This window comes from Callorhinchus milii, unplaced genomic scaffold (genome assembly GCF_018977255.1).
Source record: "Callorhinchus milii isolate IMCB2004 unplaced genomic scaffold, IMCB_Cmil_1.0 Scaffold3, whole genome shotgun sequence".
NCBI classification, from domain to species: domain Eukaryota; kingdom Metazoa; phylum Chordata; class Chondrichthyes; order Chimaeriformes; family Callorhinchidae; genus Callorhinchus; species Callorhinchus milii.
Window position 1 is genome coordinate 38,511,934 of NW_024704744.1, and position 17,045 is coordinate 38,528,978.

The following is a 17,045-nucleotide window of genomic DNA, read 5'->3' on the forward strand; positions in this document are numbered from 1 at the left end:
ACACAACAGAACTGAACCGTGTAGGTGAATGGAGCTAAAGTTGGGTGGAATTCAAGTTTCTCCCATCTACACATGCATACATCCCCCCTCTCCAGAACAGACAGGTGTTTATATAAGTTGGGTAAGAAAGCACCACCAAAACCATCGGCTGCCTACAGTGTTACATCACTAGCAAGCGAGCATGCCCATGGTTACTTTTTGACAGCAAGACATACGGATTTATTTCTTTATTGCAAAAGAGAGGTGTATATGCTTCCAACTTATTAATCATTAATGCTATTTTATCAGCAGACTGTAACACAAGAACTCCCTGCGTTCCATTACTCGCTCAGTGACATGAGCTAATTTCTCTGTACAGTAATATTCAAGAGCTCATTTGGCGCTTAAAAGCATTAAACATAGTAATTACACTACTTGACCCAGTCCCAACATCCCTCAATAATATTACCACCAGGTTCAACTTAATGATGAATTCTGGATTATGGAAACTTGCACTTTATAATACTACATGCAGAAAAAGAGGAACGGAGCAGAATATACTGCAATTTAAAAAAAAAAATCATTTGGAGAGGTCCTAACCACCGCGAAAAGAGACAAAGATTGGCCGCCCGGCCACTGCGAGGGGAAACATGATGGAGATGTTATTAAGATACCCGCTGTACAGTACTGCACTGTATGTGATTATCTGTACAGACTGGTGTATGGTTCAATACTGTTGCCATTTTGAAAGTGTTGTGCTGTGCGCAGTGGTGTTGCTGAGGCTGGCTGGCTGGGTTTGAGGGCTCAGGTTTCGATGGGGCTATTTTAAGGCTGGCTGGCTCCATGATTGTGTACACAGACACTCACCTGGTAACGAGCGACGTCTGCTTTCTCACAGGCACCGCACCAACCCTAGTACAAGGCATTCTCGGAGCTTAGGTGTACAGGCAGTCAGGTGTGCACACGATATCATATGTTTATCATTCTGTGTGTGTTGGAGCGATTTTTTTGAAAAAAGGATCCATGGAAACCATTCGACGATTGCCCAAAACATGTGCATTGTGCACACACACACACACACACCACACACACACTCTCACACTCACTCACTCACACACACACACACTCACTCACACACTCACTCACACACTGCAGCCTTGCTTGTGGCTTTCAAGTGGTTAAGGCAAAGGGAGGCGAGACATCAGATCAGGCCGGGTTGGAGTTGACATGAATGACAAGCGCACAGACAACACGGTTTCCTTGTGCCGACAGACAAAAAAAAACCTCACACTCACACTCACTCACACACCCACACTCACACTCACACACACACCCACACTCACACACACCTACACACACCCACACACACATTCACTCACACACCCACACACACACTCACCCCCACAACCCCACCTCCACCCCCCCCACACACTCACACACACCCCCCCACCCCCCCCACACAACCCCCCCCACACACAACCCCCCCCATACACACTGTTACACACACTCACACCCCCCCCCACACACACCACACCCACACCCCCCCCCCCCCCACACACACACACACCAGCTTCACTATCACATCAGAAAATAAAGCTGATCCTTAACAGTCAGCCACCTGGGTTGCGGGCACCGAGGCAGCCGGCGCCTGGTTTCTCAGCACTCTACACGGATTGCTTCCCCAAGTTTACACGCGATCTTGTAGCAGATTTATAAAACGAAGCTGGGGGGTGTGGGGGGGGGGGGGTGTGGGGGGAATCAACCCCAACCTCTCCTGTTTTAAGCGCCGTCTCTGGGAATGAAGCGGGTTTTACTGATTCGCGGTCAGACGATCGGCTGTCGTATAAAGTACTGTAATTGGAAACGTGGTGAAAGATATTTGAATCCGACAACAGCGATGCACAGTTTTGCTTGAGAGATTGTAGTGTAATGTGCTGAAGAAAATCAGTGCCTCAATGGTTTCAGTATATTAAAAATTAACAGTAATCTCCCTCCCTCCCTCCCTCCCCCAGTATTCAAAGGGTGGTTTACAATACTGTACCAAAAACCTGACACTTTCCCCCCTGTTGCCTAGAACACGCCTCACCCCCTCCTCCCACTCCCCATTTCCTCACTTGCCTTGAGTAAATGCATCCACAATATTTATAACTTTTCGTGTTCTTCAGCCCATTAATAGATTGCGTGTACTCTCTTACAAAATAGCCGCTATAAAGATAAATTGTGGGAAAAGTCACGTAACGGTGATAAAGGAAACAGGGGAAAGGGAAACAAACAGCCACTGCTAGTCTGTGAGACTGTTACAGTAGTTGTCTGACAGTGCAGCCATCTATAAAACATGTCATTCTCAGTTAAAAAGACCAGGCCTTTAGGTATCAAAAACTACAAACTACCTTGCGATTCCTTTCTGCATCCCACGCTAAAACTGATGCTTTGATTTTCTTCCTGAAAAGCATAAGGTTTTATGTAATCGTTTAATTTAAACAAAAAAACTGCAATACATTCAATTGCAGAATCACAATGCGACCCTCTTATCACCATTGTTATGTAATGGATTACCTTTTATTTTCTAGACATCCTGGTACGCACGTTTCTATGGTGATATTCGCTTATTTTATGAAAGCAGATAAATACACACATCTCCAGCACAGGGGCTTTAACAAGCAGCCCAATGTATTATAGTCTGGGTATTCATGGGTGGTGGGACTTGTTTCAGTGCAGTTTATTGTATTTTCTTGCTACAAAGAGGACTGCTTACAGCTTGACATGCTTGCCCTGGTCTTCCTCCTATGTAGATACAACAACAACTTGGATTTATATAGCGCCCTCCACGCCGGACGGCGTCTCAGAGGCTTCACAGTAGCGCTAGATGACCTGGACGACCAAACCACTGTCCTCCACTGTATTATATACAATGGTCTTCAAGATCAAAAAAATATGTAGTTTATTTACCCTGACCCCAAATAGATTAATTTACATTTGTTAAATTAACATTTGTTCAATTGAACAGGTCAAATCTGATTTTTAAGCTTCAATTGAATCTATTGCTTTAACCCCAATTTCTTCCACATTATTTGCTGCTTGACTTTGCCTCTTAAATTTATGGCAATACATTAGGTGCCAGTCAGTAATTTCATTTAAAGTACAAACACACAGCGTGTGTTAATGAAGTATGACAAAGGCATACTTCATTAACACTCTAGATTTTTGGTAAAATTGGACATCACATGTGACTGACACAAAGCAAGCTAAAGGCTTACCCTGAGATGTTCTACAATATCACATCATTAGAAACAAACCACAACCCATTTCAAAGCCAGTTAAACCAAGCAATGGTCCATTTCCCAAACAGAAGAGTAATTTGTAAGGAATCTAAATACAGTTCACACAGGTAATCCCAAGAAGGGAATCAGATAAGTACCCATATTAGTCGGTTAGGTAGTAAATCTCATTGATACAGTTGCCTCTTGTATGACATTCGTCAAATTTGGGAAAGGGAAATCATCCTAAACTGGACATTGTAACCATGAAGTATTAATAGTGCATTGTAGTTAGAACTCAACATGGGAGTTTTTCCCGCATTAAATATGTATAACATTAATGATGCTGTAATTGGTATTTATTTCAAGTAAGATCTAATTACATTAATGTTCAAGTCAATTTGTGTACATTACACATACTGACTGGAGTTTTTATTAGTTCTATAACATTTTAGCATTCTACACTTCAACATACTGAAAATAATACTTGTGGATGAATGCAACACAAAATGTTAAGTAATTGGACTATCATTGTTTAGACAAGCCTGAGTCAATTTTTTTTATATTTTAATTCAGACATTGGCACTGTTGCAGGATACTTTGTACTATGTACTTTGTCATCTCCAATTCCAACTGCAAATTATCTAACAAATCCTAACCTTAATGATCAAACTCAAACTTGACTCATTCATTGTGACATCAAACTACTGTGTCGGCTTATGCTCTTTAAAATGCACTCTATTTATAGGTGTTTGAACATAAAATACAAGATACATGGCCCAACAGCTCAACTGATAAAAAGCCATTTCTAGAGTGGGACTAAGCCATAATGAACAGGAAGGTTCCACGTTTGACCCTCAGTCCATGTCACTGCCTAACCTAAAACAGGGTAGCTATATGGGTGCTATGGTTGACTACAGTACTTCTGATCAAGGGAGAGAAGAATCAGCCAGCATTCCTGTTCTTGAACGTTATGAAATGAATGAACCTGCTAGGAAGTGCATATATATTTGGACATCAGTTGAGGCTGGAATTAGTCTAGGGTATCAGATTTCCACAATTGAATAACATGGCGACACTGGTTTAGGTTCCTTCATGAAGAATCACCATTTCAATGGGGCACCAGAAATGAACAAACACACAGAATTGTAACCAGCATGAATTAATGCTCTAAGGAGCAGAAGGGGAAAATGGGAAGTATCTCCCTATACACAAACTTCATCCACAAACTTATCAACAAATTCAATGGCTCTTCTCAAATTGTAGTGTTTAATTTTTAAACTATTGAAAACATGTTTTATACAATTTATTTTATTAAACGGTATAAGGTGAGAAGTCAAGGAAATTAGTTATGAAGCAACACACAGTGCTTTCAGGACCAGCAATATTAGTGGTGGACTTCATGCATTCGGTACTGCACCAAATATAGAAACTCAAAGTAGACAAATAACCATTCCAAGCTCTTTATCTTGTTTCATTGCACATCTTTCCAACATTTGAAACCATAGGAATACAGTATCATACACTGGACCAAAAAAAGTAGGCAGTGGGCACCTGAGCTTGATTTAAAGTTGTGAAATTTTAAACTATGAGAACAACTCTTGGTTCCTAACAGTCATCTGACCTAAAATATCTGTCCCTTATAGTCACTGCTTATACAGGATTTTTTTTGTGTGTGTTTTAAACTATTTTTGGAATGTATGGTTGTTGGTGACAGCTGAAATATGGATTATGTCCTCAAACTATTGTTTACAAAATCAAATCAATACTTGGTGACACTGACTAAAGGCTATGAATACAATTTCTAGTTCATTATGGATTACCAGGATTTACCTAAATATATCGTGCAGATTAAATTCAATACTGCATTAGATACTTTTTTTTAAATCAGAGTAGCCCTGAGTAAATGTTAATCTCAGAGTGATACGAGTGACAGTTTCAATTTAGAATTGAGTTCATACAGAAATATCAAAGTTTACTTGATAGAAAGACAATTAAATTAAGAAAGGAATGTTGGCACACATGACATTAGGGATTGCATGATAAATAGTGGTAAATATAGAATTCTTGGAGCAGTGTATTAATTTGAACCAACTTTAGAAATGAATGAGCCTGTACAGTTTCACTTATCTTCTCTTTGGTTTTAAACACTCATTGGAATTTGCAACAAAATACTTAAGTGCAAAAATCTCAATATCTTAATTCTGCATTAGACCTCAGAATAGAGGAACAAACAGAAAAGGGAACAGAAATTACACATTTCTAAATGAATATAAATACTGCATAATTATATATTTCTGGATGAAAAAGCATTTTCTGGACAATGGAAAATGTAACTGAAAAGATTAAAAAAAACAGAAATGGGCAGGAAATTGCTTCAGAACCTCAACAAAAACAACTGACATTTTCCAGTGGCAACATTATAAGCAATTTGTATCTTTGGGAAAAGTTTACCATTAGATTCTCTGTTGAAGAACTACTCCATTTATTAAATAGAAAATAAGCACAATATTTTGCATTTTTAAACAGAAAGAAATAGTGGCTTTTTTTGTAAATTTGCTTTAACCAATTGTGCATTAGATATTCATAGAAAATACATTTTCAAAGGTCATATACTGAATTACAACATGTGTGCAATTTAAAATCAACATCATAGGGGTTACATTGTTTACTGACGACTATAGTTTACTAAATAACATTTTATACATTCAGGATTTTAACATTACTTTTTATTAACATATTTCTTATTCCATTCATCAAAACCTCTATACAGAATTTCTGTGTAATGCAAATCATGTAATTACCACCTATCATCTTTGCAGATATTTATCAATGGAATATTCAGTTTTCTCCTACTGTTCAGAACTGATTTTTTAAAAAACTTTCTTTCATATAAGAAATAAAAGGAGCTTTGAACATGTGAGATTACAGATTCATTGTAATACCAAATTTAGACGCAAAGGCTTCTGAACATTGAATGCTGCTTCCTGTTTTCAAAATGTTATTTTTCTGACAGAAAACTGCAGAATATAATTCAAGCTTCAAATGTGGATTTGATGAAAAAAAAACCATAAGAATCCAGGTTCATTCTCTAGTTCAGAATGAAATTTAAGACATAATTCGTTTTTCCTGAATTACTGCAGAATTTTGACTACAAAATACACTTTAAGGTAAAATCCTATGAAGTGTTTTGAGGCATTGACAATGTGATAAAAACACTATATCAAATGCAAGGATTATTTTTATTAACACTTTTCTCAGTATCATTAAGATTGCCATTATTCTTTCAATCCTCGACTGTTTGTGGGACACTGCTGTGCGCAATTGGCTGCCGCATTTCGCCCACAAATATACAGTCAATTTACTTTAGAGTCTATTCTGTAAAGCGCTTTGAGACGCCTAGAAGTCGTGAAAGGCTTTATACCAAATGCAAGAATTATTATTATGGGAGAATTCTCACATGCTGCATCTAAAATTATACCAACATGACAATTGCAGAATATGTTACAAAGGAGGGTTACAGATGAGTAAAACTAAAGCTTGTTTTTATTTTGAGTAAAAAAGAAATACAATATTTGAAAAAGCTAATTTCCTTTTTAGCACATTAGCATATGTATGTCTGTTTTGTTTCATATTAACACGTTGTATGTTCCCATTGCAACTTCCTTACAACACTATTTTTGACAGTGGTTGTAACTATTTGTAACAAGAATCAACTAAATACCATATTGACTGATCCATTGACCTAGGGTCAGAACATTTGCTTCTAGCTGATTTGATAGTTGATTTAAAATGTTAACTTGCTCTCTGGTAATTTTGTTTTTTTTAAAAATTGAGTACATTGTCTAATCTAATCTCAATCAATTTCAAATCAATCTAGACACTAATCAAATGTTTTATTATTAGTTTCTAGATGTTGAATTTTCTTAAATTGTTGCAATATTTATATAATTTACATTTTTAAACGATAAGGTGATACTGTTTCATGGAAATACTATTCAATATATCCTGATTTATTAAGTAATATTTGAGAACAAAGAATGTCACTAACTATATACATCAGTAAAGGACTAAATTTGCATCTAGCAGAATTTTATATTTGTTTTTTTTAAATGTTCAATTGGATACACAGTTGTGATAAGTCTAACTAATTTGGCAAGAAAACATTTATTTTATTATCTATTTTAATAGTATGTTTGTTTGCAAACAAACATACTTTGCTACTTATTTAACTACTTTGATATGTATATACACTATTTGAATTGGGTTAATACATTTCAACAAGTAGGCAGGATGTGGAAATGTAATCTGGCCAAATCATGCATAATTTTGTACCATTTGCATTCTGGCCTTTCTTCTATCCAGCTGACTGTCAGGTTTAAATCTTATTGTTGATTGCTATCCTACAAAACAGTATGGTTTGGTTTGTTTAACTGCTGTATGTAACAATATTATCACTGCGCTCCCTATTTCTTTCCTCTCCAAGAAACAATGATATTAAATGGTAAACATGTGGTTTAATTTATGCATTGGTTGTAGTGACTAAGAGGGGGAAATGGATAAATATCATGAGGCTCAATCATGAATTGGGCAACTCACATGCTTTCAACCTAAATCTTTGAATTTCAAACAAATACAATTCATTCCTTAGGAGTAACAAAATACTACTGCCATTTTCTGTAACAAACCTTTGTTTAAAATAAAAATAACAAAAATCCAAATTTTAAACATATACTGACAGTAGAAGCTTGTATAATATCAGAAAATCTTAGTGGATGATGCAGCTAAAGTTGTTCAATAGAAGTTTAGATTTGCTGTATTTTTTGAATTGTGCAGAGGTAAATATTTAACAAGCATACATGTAAATATTGATTCTGGTTTTAAGTTATAGATTTTTTGAATACAACTCTACTCATCATAATGCTCCAGTTTTTGCAGCAATTGGGGAATAAACATACACTCACTAATAAGATCTTGCAACAAGACAAGGTTTACATCTTAATTAAGGACACACATTGCAGTGCTAATTTTCCAAACGTTAGTGGTAACAGATTTAAGACATCTGCAATATGGAATCATATTCATCAGTAGACATGAAAATAATAATAATACTTGCATTTGATATAGCACCTGATCACATCTTCGAGATGTTCAAAGCGCTTTACAGAATATTCTGTAAAATGAATTGACTGTATATTTTGTTGGCAAAACGCGGCAGCCAATTGCCACAGAAGTGACCCACAAACAGTCATGGCTTGAAGTGACCGATTTATTAATTGTTTTGTTTTTTTGAAGGAATTATTACACCCAGAAACATGATCCACTATTTGACTAACAACCGGGTTCCTACTTACTGCTAAGTAAACAGAGATGTGTGGAGTAAGAAAACTTGCCCAACATTTCGCCCTGCCAGGAATCGAACCCAGATCTCTCGCTTGTGAGGCGAGTGCTCTAACCACTGAGCTGGAGTCTAACCGTGGAGTCCTGTAGCTCAGTGGTTAGAGCACATGCTTTGCAAGCGAGAGACCTGAGTTCAATTCCAGGCAGGGCGAAACCTTGGACAAGTTTCCTTACTCCACACGCCTAATAATAATCCCTCCAAAACAAAACAATAATAAATTGGTCATTTTCAATCCACGACTGTTTGTGGGACACTGCTGTGCACAATTGGCTGCCGCGTTTCGTCCACAAATATACGGTCAATTCACTTTACAGTCTATTCTGTGAAGCTTTTTGAGATGTTGAGAAAATGCAAGGATTATTAATTTATTATAGCTACAGGACTCCAAAATGCCTGGGATTTGCAGCCTGAAGTCTAAATATAATTCCACAATTGGAAACTTGACACCATTTTGTACTACAAAAGGGCAATAGCCATTTGTCTTATACAAGAACATAATTTGATATACACATTAAAAAAAACTCTTTCTTGAAATAAGAATAGCAAATTGTTTGTTGTCATCCAAACAATCATTTCCTGCATTTATCACCAGGTAGCATGTAGGTATTTTCTAATTTGGCATATTTATTAGTAAAAGCACTTATTAAATATGAAGTAAGATTGACCATAACACAATGTTATATTAAACAATAAATTGAAATAGGTAGAGCTATTTAACTACGTAAACAAAAATTTTGTTTTCAAGCTACACATTTCACAATTTCTTTTTCTCTTTAATGCCATATAAGGTCCAGTAGGAAAGAATAAGGTAACTTTTAATGTCCTTTCTGTCCATTTGAAACTGAAATTAAGACATCAATTAGTTAGTTCTCAGTAGTAATGTATCCTGCCAATTCAATCTCCAGTGACCACAGTGACTGGCTATTACAGGCTTCCAAGCTACATAATTAAGCCTTTGTTCAGATGGGGGAAAACTGGTACTGGCCTGTTCAAAATGAGCTTAGTGACCTTCCACCTGGTTTGTCACCTATGCCCTTTAATCTAATGATCCCGTATATCCTCAGACTCTATTTTTAGAGGCAGAATGTCAATAAACAGCTCTATTTGATTTCCAATGACAACAGCCCTCATATGAACAAACGAAACCAGTGTTCCACACTTTACTATGGAAAAATGCAAAGCAATTTCCACTTTCAAAGATTGATAAAAATAATAGTCTTAATGCTATACAGAAATAATCATGTTTCACATTGCATTAAAACAAACCACACTGCATTAAACATTGCATTTAATTGAATGGGATTATCTTGCAATTTAGAATATTGCACTGAATAATCCTGACACAGATTAGTATTTAATCTATCTAAAGTTATGAATTAAGAAATTGTGTAATTTCGACAAATTCCCAAAAATACTTTAGCTAATTTATAATACATATAAAAATTTAAAAAACATTTTGATTAAAGAAAATTTTATTAAACATTAAACACTACACTTGGTAATATTCTCAATTAAATAATGGAAATCTACATTTCAGTGTAAATCTTCTTGCATCATCATTATATCTTCCTACCATGATTTGATCAAATTTGATCCATTTATTAGCTGATAGCCTTTGAAACGTGTGGTGCTGTGAGATGAAAAGGTACTGTAATTCCTTGGAAAATGCACCTCCTACTGACTATATGGTTTAAGCAGTACAGCTGGTCTACAAAATGGATTTTTTAAACTATCAAATGGAATTTCTTTTGATGATTGATCAAAAGCTTTACCAATTCCAAGTTATCATCAGCCTAATATTAATTCCTGACATGTAGGATCCTAGGTTATCATTTAAGCCATCCTGCAATCAACAATTCCTTGTGAACTAATAATAATCCCTTTCATTAAATTTCTGACCAATTCATTGATTATTTGATATATAAAATATAATTTTAAATCATTCTCCTCTACCCTCAATGAAGCGACTGTTTCAGATAAATCAACAGCAAAGGATATTGATTGAAGAGATATTGCTTTTAGAACTCAATATTTTGGAGCAGTGGAGTTTAACTATGGTACCGGTTTTCGTTATTTTAAAAAAAACATGAGTTATATTTATCATTGTGTGTATAATAGGTTTAGAAAATAACTTACTGGCAATCTTTCAGCGCTCAGCTTTGTAAAGCTTCCAAATACGGGTTGATCAGTGAGATTCAGTAATGATCAATATGGCTGTCTTGATTCAGCACTCCGGTCAGCGACATCATGCAAGATCATTATGTCATGGAAAGAGCACCTCCACAATATCAGATTTCTTGTGCAAATTAAGACAGGCTTAAAGCTAGATGCTTATACGTATGAGTAAACTCTGTTTTTTAAAAAACGCTCCAATATACTTTACTAGATTTGAATATTACAGTAGAAGGAAACCGAGCAAAGCAATAGGAATTCAAACTCACTGGACTGGCTGCCAGCTGGGCCTGTAATCATCCCATGTTTAGTTTTGTGGTTTGCTTTGCTGTGTCTGACAGAATAAATAAGGCAGTGTGATGATGATAAAGAGAACAAAGATGTGTTCACTAATATCAACTACTTAACTATTTAATGGTTAAATAATCCCAAGATTACCATTTCCTAGAGGTCATAAATTAGATATGTTAAATAAACTGCTAAATTGAATATGGTATAGTGTCAGTCTATACAATGTACTACTCTAATAAGATGCTCCATTTCCTTTTCATCTCAGAAAACATGGACCAGATGCAATGAATGTTGTTTATCAACAAATTCAGCCACATTTGAGAAAGACCTGGAATGTTTAAAGTGCTTTATTATATCAAAACTTCTCAAAGCATTCACAAGTAATTACTGTTCGTGTAGGCAAATTAGGTAGCCATTTGTACCATACGGTCACACAAACAGCCATGAAGTGAATGAACTTGTAAGCTGGAGAACTGTGTAAACAACAGCCAGGTTGATTTTATAGTGCAACATTTTATATTGTGAAGGTTTGCTTCTGTTGGTCCTTCTCTGCAAATTATTGCAAATGTTTTTTTCCCCCAGAAATGTGCTTACATGTTTACTTAAAAACTAGCAGAACAGTAGAGAAACCTTATGAAATTTCACTGCCCAATTTCTAATTATACAATGCAATATTTACAAAGTTTAAAGCAAATATACACATTTGCCCTTTTAAACAAAATCATCCAGACACATTGTTTCACCAGTTTACAATGTGTAGAATATTTTGAATAGGTGATTATAAAATATTTTTCTTTTGAAAACGTATGTAGACAAATATAAACACAATGTAATGTCTTTCAAAATATTTGTCTTGTGCTAATGACATGATGTGGACACTTTTTAAAGACACACATTTGGAATTTCATATTTTCTTAGTTTTTGTAAAGAAATTAATTTCTATTTTTTTTGTTGACAAAGCAAGCTGTCTAAAGCAAGGTATGACAACCTTATTTTAACCTTGGTCACATGCTGAATGTATCAAAATGTAAACTGTGCACAACTTTGATTTAAAAAAAATTAAAAAGAATGAGCTTGGCAAGAAGTTATAGTTAGTTCAGCATTTTTGATTAAAAATGATGGTAGAAAACACATTTATCCTTTATGTTTAAATCTAACCAAAACAGATTAATTACGTCACAAATATTAGAAATATGTCCCTATGGCATCTGCCACTGGTTTAAATCAATATTAGCATTGATTTGCTTTTATTTGGTTTTGAATGTTTAAAAGCTTAGCAGGAAAACATTTATGCTTCAATCAGAATTTGCATAAAATTAAGAGCTTTGCACAAAATCTACACTTAGATCTTCATTTACGTGAAGTCAGTACAAGGTAAGTATCAAACAAATTGATGCTGAATTAAGTATTTAATGGTTGCTTTACAATATTCTAGAAGGTGTACAGAAATAATTTTAGTTTAATAACAGCAATAGATGATCATCTTGGGATCATCAGTTACAACATTACTTCAGCATTGTTTAACTATTTGGTTGTTAGCTTCATCAGTTCCTTTTTGTATTTATATTTACAATATATTCAGTACAATTTAAGTGTTATAAATTAAATTATTGGCAGTATTTATTTACATATAACATGGTTTGATCTTGTTGAGAAGATGATTCTGTCCAGACCGCTCAAAACATACATAAATCATAATTATCAAAATATGCACTGATGCTTCCAACTAACAACATGGTTGACGAAAAGCTAGGTACAATTTCTAAAAGTAGATAATGACTACCTGATTTATGCATTCAAATATTTTGTATTTCTGAATTGGGCATATCAAGTAGTGCAAACTAAAATAAAACATCTTTGTGAAATATAAATAGTGTTTGCAATTTTATAACCAACAGATTAAAATTTTAACAAACAGTAAATCCACTTTTTACCATGTATATTTACAAAAAAGCAAATATACAGGAATTCTGCATCAGTAATTTAGCATCAACTGCAATTTGGCCATTTCTTTCTGATGGTGACCTTAGTCAAATTCTAAATCCACTATAAATGTTTGGTACTGACTTTCCCCCAATTTCCTCTCAGAAAATTTTATAAATTAAAATTGGGAAATCAGAATCTGCAAATTGTATAAAACCTTACACCACTATTTTACAAACTGTTGTTCAATTTAACATATGCAAGTTTACTTGCTGTATTTTCAAGTCCAGCCCGTTCAGATGTCCTCCTGATATGAAAGGCATTATATAATTGCAATGTGTTGGTGTTTTCTAACTTATAATGTAAAATTAAAGATGAAACTTCACTTTAACTTTTTGAACAAAATCTACTGAACATTTATTTGTTTGGGACATAAATGGCATCATAAACTGATTAATGCTATACTGCTTTAAATTAATACTTTATACCAATTAGTATAATTTCATACGATTATATTGGCATACAATATACTACAAGTATTCATTAAGTCATCTTTCAAAAATCTCCTCAAATAATTTGCTTGTTTTACCATATAGCATCTACAATTTAGTCCAAATTCTTAACACCAAACGTGTTAAGATATGAAAACGTTCAACATATGAAAAATATTTTGAAACACTTGTTTTTTAAATCTGCATAAAGTAGCATTCTAATGAAATATCAAACTCAAAAGTTGGTCACTTGAGAAAAATAAAGTAGAATTTTGAATAGTTTGGAAAGCAGAAGGAAATCAAGACAACTTTCTATATGATACGATGTTGCAATATTGACAGCCAAAAGTTGAAATATGATAAATATATTGTCATGCAAATTATGTAGTGACAAAATTACCACAGGATCAATAATGTAACTATGATCTTAATCACACCAATATATCCTAAATATATCCTGCAGCTCAGTGGTTAGAGCACTCGCCTCGTAAGCGAGAGTCCTGGTTCAGTTCCCAGCAGGGCGAAACGTTGGGCAAGTTTCCTTACTCCATGCGCTCCGGTTTACCCAGTGGTAGTAAGTAGGAACCCAATTGTTAGTCGATTGGCGGATCGCTTTTCTGGGGATAATAATTCCTTTTTAAAAAAAAACAAAAATTGATACCTCAATCCATGACTGTTTGTGGGACACTGCTGTGCGTAATTGGCTGCCACGTTTCGCCCACAAAATATACAGTCAATTTTACTTCACAGTATATTCTGTGAAGCACTTTGAGACGTCTCGAAGACGTAATAAGGCGCTATATCAAATGCAGGGATTATTATTATTAATATATCCAAGTTGTTGCAACATGTTATATCATATAGAAGGGCTGAGATTGGATTAACCCAGAGACTAAAAGTGCTAAACAAATTGCATCACCATACTTCACTATCCAAGGTGTAGGCAGCTACATAGATTCAAGTTGTTGTTGTTCATTAATTTTAATCTGGGTGGTGAAAATGTTGGCATTTCAATAAGGAGAGGGCCTTGGAAAAATACTTTTACACCTAACATACATCAATGTTTCGTTGGTATAAGTATTTACTGGAAACGTAGTCTGTGATAAATATTGAAACTTTACAACAGAATAACCACAAACCCTTTTCTGTTGGAATCTTTTTTGAAAATGCATTTTCATAAAAATGTGAAACAAAATCCAAATCCTCTACACTTTTAAGAGAACCATCACCAAACAATACAAAATTACAGAGCTACCCCCCTCAAGACAAATCGCCTACAGAGCAGCATCTCCCCCCTCCCTCCCCTGGGGGTTGGGAGTGGGGGTAGAGATAGATGTTGCTGTATGGTGGGGGGTGGGGGGTGGGGGGGAAAGGACAACCTGGAGAAGATTTTCTGCTGAAAGAACGAAACTGCTCCATGTGCAACACCGAGGAGGTTTAAACAAAGGAAGGGGGGACACCATTCCTGTCAGCGTCACCTCTCTGGGGGGGAAATAAAAGACTCTCACGTTGGTGTTTGCGCGCACAGCGATGTTGAGGAGACATGTGAGAGGAGGGCGCGCGGCACTGGGGGGAGAGACGCAGTCGCCACAGCGAGACGCGCAAATGGCCAATGACAACGGATCAAAATGGCCACTTTCTACCCCCAAACACACTTCTTTTTCAAGTCGAGCGGGAGGACAGCAACGACTCTTTTCGGCAACAAGTTCGACATCCCAAATAAAACGATGGCCCCAAAAGAGGACCGCCCGGCGCTCCCCCCTCTCCCCCACACCCCCCCACACCCCACACCAGTTTGCAAACAACGTTTTTTTTTAGGGATGGATTTTAGGACAAAACGTTTCGTCCAACACAGACCCCACTTCGCGTCCAGGGCTCATTTCTCAGTCAAAGCGAAACATGCACAGAGCTTGCAATCCCGACAAAGATGTTTCTTAAGCAAAAAAAAACAAATACCATTTCACGAAAGCGTTTCGAATAGTGCGCGAGGTGTGTACAGAAATAAACCATAAGCCTCTCAGTGGGAGAGGAGGAGAGATAAGTCCTGTAAGCGGCCGTTCGGGGGTTTACGCAATGGTGGCGGGTGGGGAGAGCAGGAGAGAGAGAGAGAGGGAGGGAGGAGAGAGAGAGAGAGCAGGAGAGAGAGAGAGGGAGGGAGAGAGGAGAGAGAGAGAGAGAGAGAGAGGGAGGGAGGGAGAGAGAGAGCAGGAGAGAGAGAGGGAGGGAGGGAGAGAGAGAGCAGGAGAGAGAGGGAGGGAGAGGGTGTAATTGATCCCAGATTAGCAAACGTTTTCCTCTGTGGAAGCAATGAGTGGCCAGTGGTGGCCAGTGGCCAGTGTCCAGCCCTGGGGAGGGGGGGAGGGAGGGGGGAGTGGAGGATTGTGTGGAGCTGCCCGGCTGTGGGGCGCCCCCAGACAGTGACAGCAGCTGCAGGTGACCGAGGGTGGGGTTGGGGGGGGGGGGGGTGCAGTCGCATCACTCACTCACATCCCCCTCGACCCACTCACACACTCACCCGCTCCCAACTTCTACTTTCCCTCAAGTTCCACACACTGACTTGCCTTCCCCTCCCGCAGGTTAACGACCCCCCCCCGCCCCCTCCCTCCCCAATTCACTTCACACCTCAAAAACCTTTGATTATTATATTGGGCGCCTTTTATATGGTGCAACAATCCACCCATCTATGGGGGGGGAAGAGAGACGAATGCATTTTAAGGGCACGTACCCGTAAATAGACAGATAGTTATCAATATCAATACAAATAAATACACAGCGAGATATTGCTGAACCCGGAAGAACATGTATCTCTGCATTGTGGACAACCCGGCGCTGCAGACAGCAGAGCAGAGCAGAGCAGAGCTTCACTCTGGAACCAGTCCCCGACTCTGATTCGGGTTTCACAATACAACGCTTTGGTTTCGGCGACGCACTGCACGGACCAGAGGTTAACTGAGCCGGAGAGCCCTGACAGCCAACACAGGGGGGAGGGGGGGGGGGAGACTTCATGTTCCTCCTTACCTTACGTGCGTCATTTGAGACCTTTTATTTCCACTTCCTGAGTGACTTGTTGTTGTTGGGAGCCGGGAGTGCGCACCCACCCAATTTGTGCGTTTATATATAATGTATCGCCCCCCCCCCCTCCCCCCTAAAAGAGAAATCACAAACTTTCCCCGACTGAGTCCAGGAGCTGCTCCTCAAGTAGCCCAACCCGGTTGGTGTGTGTGTGTGGGGGGGGGGTCTGCACACAACACGCCAGCCAGTGCTGTGGGGGGTTCCCCACTCAGGGCTGTGCCGGGGGCGGGAGAGCGGCCTCACTGCTTCATGCAACACCCCCCCCCCCCCCCCCTCCACCCCAACAACCTTCACTATCCCGACCATTGCCTTCTAACTGATCTCCGTCCTCATTAAAGTTTGGGTCACAGTTTCACACACACACGCACTGTATCTGAGAACTGTCGGACTGCTCTCTGTGCTACTGTTGCAATTAATGATATTCAAAGCTGGATGTGAATTACAAAGGGGCTGATCGAT

The 17,045-nt window shown here is 37.6% G+C and overlaps 1 protein-coding gene across 1 annotated transcript in view; it reads right to left on the minus strand.

Annotated features, from left to right (window-relative positions):
* LOC103182210 (protein lin-28 homolog B) overlaps positions 1-16,645 on the minus strand; it is a 142,276-nt gene extending 125,631 nt beyond the window's left edge. The window contains exon 1 of the mRNA XM_042333435.1: positions 16,533-16,645. The gene's annotated coding sequence lies outside the window, so the exon portion shown is untranslated. The remainder of the gene's footprint in view (positions 1-16,532) is intronic.
* Positions 16,646-17,045: the final 400 nt, after the last annotated feature.